Here is a 3,929-nt window from a genome sequence, read left to right on the forward strand (position 1 = left end):
TAGTGAGGAAGACGGCTCCTCCTCCTCTGCACTTGCACTTCACTTAAAGGAACATTCCAGACTGGGATGGAGCTCCTCGAACGTGTAATAAAAGTGTAATAAAATATAATTCAAAATCTATAAGATATCTTAAAGTGCTTATTGTTTACACATTTACCTCATTTTTGTTTGTTTACTTGAGTAAACTTGAGTCTAAGTTTGGTTCACTGAGGCCAAAGTCTTATCTAATGTAAAAGTAGTGTTTCAGCACCATCTGGTGGCATCTCACTGCTAATGAATTAAGGTGAAATATGTTGAGGAGCTTCAAAATTAGCACATTCACACATCTAGAATCGCAGAGGTGGCAAATCCAGATCCAGAAAGTAAAACCCCTGCCACAGTTTGGCTTTAACCACTGATGCTATCTAGCTCCTTAGCAGGTAAACGAGCACCATGGAGGTAGCTAGCTAGCTAAAATCGGGGACTGAAGCCAAACTGTGGCAGAGTTTTTACTTTCTAGACCTGATTTGCCACTTCTGCAGAATAACTACCTTAAGAAAATAACATTACATCATAGAGCAACTTAAAGTGCTTGTTTTCACTCATTTTTTTCTCCCACACTCAATCAGTTTTGACATTATTATTGGCTACATGGTGCTGAGATGTTCCTCATATTTTGGTGACCTTATGAAGCATTAAGAATACTAGGTGAACAGCGATGAACAAGAGGAAATGACTCCCTCTGGTGGCTACAAGTGGTACATAATGCTGGAAATGATTTCTCTCTTTCCATCTGGGTCCGGACCAGGCCCATTTGTGTCAAGCTCCAGTGGACGCAGCTTTTGGTCTGCTGCAAAATTGGACCACGACCTCCATTTTGAGCCCCTGACCCGTGTCGAGTGATGCCATCTCCCCACCTGTTGCGCCTTTTGTCACAGATGTCAATCTCTTCTTTTATTTATTATTACTGTATCTCCAAAGTCGGGTTAATACTTTGCGCAAACAGCGTGACAAAAGTTGTCTGCACGTCATCGTCCTCACACCGTAAGTGACACGGACGCTGATGGACATGCTGCTTATTAACAAGTCAAAAGGTGATGTAAGAGCAGCAGTATTCCAAATATGCGTGAGCAACAAAGGGAGTAAAAAGCACACCTTTGGCGGGTGAAAAAGATCAGGTTGAAACTTGCCATATGGCTCAGTGACGCTTAGGTGCGTAAAACCGAGGTACACCTCAGACATTTTAGTGCCTGGAGAAAAAAAGAGCTGCCCAGACACAGAGACACCATGACCCAGATATGGCAATCATTTCTCTTCTTGCTCCATTTCCTACGCCGGGGTCAATGGAATGTTAAAAATGGCTTACAGAATGTGTTATGCAGACCCAATACAGCATTTTAGTGTCTTTTTATACAATGTTATTGGAATGATGAGCTGAAGTTTATTGTTTTTTTTTTTTTGTTCCAGTCATTTCGGTCAGAAATCAAAACTGCACCGGACTTTAAATAAAAAGATGAGAGACATGGCTGGAATGGAGAGTGCAGGTGGTGGTATGCATGGTGAGCAGTGAGCAAAGGTGGTGGAGTCTTACCAATGACTGTTGTAAAAATAAACACAACATTACATTTGTATTTGCAATTTACACCAATTATTTATGTATTTTGCGCACAGACTGTTTTGCGTACAGGCTATATTTAAGTTTCAGGTAAGGGACAGAAAACGTCCCTCCATGACCCACAAGCACAAACTGCTGAATATTGATTGCTAATGAGCGTCACCCTCGGGTGTCACAACAAGGAACCACCGATTGGCTGGTAGGTTCCATTAAAAGCTGCTTTCCTGGTGGCTGGACGTAACTATGGCATGGCTCTTTTATTCGTGGTAAGACAAACAACTCCCCAGTTGTTCTATTTGTTTGTGTGCTTTTTGTCTTTCAGGGTGGTGTTTGTCCACATTGGCTGATCCCATCCTCAATGGTACTGAATGAGCTGCAGTCACAGAAGTTCCAAGCACCATTTGAATGATTTTGCATTTTTGTTTAAAGGAGTTTTGGACATGGAGTGTCATGATGGTTAGCCTACTTTTTGAACGCTGTGGACCTCATTTGCTGGGGATCATGCTTGATGGCTTTGAGGCCGTCTATACATCGGTAAGTCCAATAAATGGTTGAATACTGCATGTACCTCACACGGGATGCTTGTTAACTTGTGGCAACAGTATAGATCTGAATGGTATGTCAAATATGAAATTGTTTCTTCTTACCTCGTAGATGGGACTGTTGCATACGCCATTACCTAGCAAAGTGCAGCTACAGCGTCACATGGAGCTGCCTGCGTCCTAATTCAACAGTACTTTTATTGCTTTGGCCTGAGCACAAATGGAGGAAAGGTTCCCCAAAAAATATGCAAGCTATGAATGCGTGTGTACACTGTTGATCCTCAGGTTGGTGGTGTAGTGCACGTTTCTGGAAGGCATCCACGGGATCTTCTCAAAGTACAGGTTTGAGCAGACAACCCCGGCATGATCTCTGCCACGCGGCTCATGGCCCTTCACGCTCCCGTCACCATGCAAAGCGGTCCCAAACAAGCGCTCCGACAACACCCGTGCACGGCAGGAAGGACCAGCGCTGCTCCACTCCTGCTGTGCGCTATGTCCAAACAAGGCAAACGTCACCCCAAGGTCAAAAGGTTTACGTGTCTTTCAATTGTTCAAATTGTCCTTATGCTATGAAACTCAACTTTCTCATTTCCTCTCAGGTGCTAAAGGATGCAAGATTGGCAGTATTTGAATGATTTTTTTTAAACTGTAAATTCAGTAAAATTGCATTAACATTCAATGCATGAAATGAGTAGTTTTTTTTTTTTTTTTTTTTTTTGGCTCTCAGCCCATCCAGATTGTAACTGGATGGCTTTTGCAGTCTAAAAAGTCACAAAGCACAATAAAATATTTTTGTGTGAAACATTTTTGGAGGTTCCTTTCATATTGCATTTGGGCAGGATGCCTGTCTGAGCTCCAAACATTGCTTTTTACTGTCCATGAAGTCACTCTAGAGCAGGGCCACTTACTCTGCCAATTAGCACTTGTATAATGGTCAGCATTAACCCCCCCCCCAAAAAAAAAACAACAAACAAACAAAACTTTCCAACTATGGAAAGAAGTGACTACTTGAATGTTTCTGGCTTGTGTTTTTTTTTTTTTCTCCCCATGTTCTGTTAATTTGAAATACTGTTGTAAATAAAATTATCTGAGTAATGAATAGGATTTTTCTATTTGTTTGTGACAGTCCTATACCATTTAGGACACTGAACATGTTCATGATCTCACAAATTGTGGAACAAATATACAACACTATTTGTATAAATGGTCTCCATTGTTTAAATTTTCACATTTCCTAGAAAATTACAAAGCCCCATCACTGGTGAGCCTTTTTTGGAACAGGCCTGTGGGCTACTCATGTGGTCCTTGGGTTTACTTGGTCCCACCATTTTTTTTTTTTTAAGAGATATAGGCCGATATTAACTTTCCACATCTACTTATAAAAATAAGAAGGCTGTCAAGATGTTAAAACATTTTTTATTTGGGATTTTGTTAGGTAAGATGTCCAGAGTTCGAAGCAAACATGGTGAAGCTGCATTTAGCTATTATGCTGCACACAGATGGAATAGGCTACCAACAGAAGTGAAGTCAGCCCCGAGTGTAAATGCTTTCAAATCCAGGTTAAAAACTTTGCTTTTTTCTTATACCTTTGATTAGGGACTTTTAAACAGCTTTAATTGTTTTTTTTTAATTATTTTTATTTTTATCATTATCATTTTAAACTTCCTTATGTTACATTTTTTAAAGTTTGTTGAATAATGTTTTAAGATTGTTAGTTTGTAACCTATTTTCATTTATTTTTCTTCCTCTGAATGTTAACTACTGTTTCTTGATGCTTATGTGTTGTCTTTCCT

The 3,929-nt window shown here is 40.2% G+C and overlaps 1 long non-coding RNA gene across 2 annotated transcripts; it reads left to right on the plus strand.

Moving 5' to 3' along the window:
• The first annotated feature begins 1,816 nt into the window (after positions 1 to 1,816).
• LOC144003987 (uncharacterized) lies at positions 1,817 to 2,815 on the plus strand. Of its 2 annotated transcripts, none has more exons than XR_013279154.1 (5): positions 1,817 to 1,955; positions 2,024 to 2,128; positions 2,249 to 2,327; positions 2,422 to 2,666; positions 2,736 to 2,815. It is a non-coding gene; the product is annotated as an uncharacterized LOC144003987 (long non-coding RNA). The 2 variants fall into 2 exon arrangements; XR_013279153.1 differs by having other exon boundaries at positions 2,422 to 2,658.
• The last annotated feature ends 1,114 nt before the right edge of the window (positions 2,816 to 3,929 follow it).

The sequence above is a fragment of the Festucalex cinctus genome, chromosome 16, assembly GCF_051991245.1.
Source record: "Festucalex cinctus isolate MCC-2025b chromosome 16, RoL_Fcin_1.0, whole genome shotgun sequence".
NCBI lineage: Eukaryota > Metazoa > Chordata > Actinopteri > Syngnathiformes > Syngnathidae > Festucalex > Festucalex cinctus.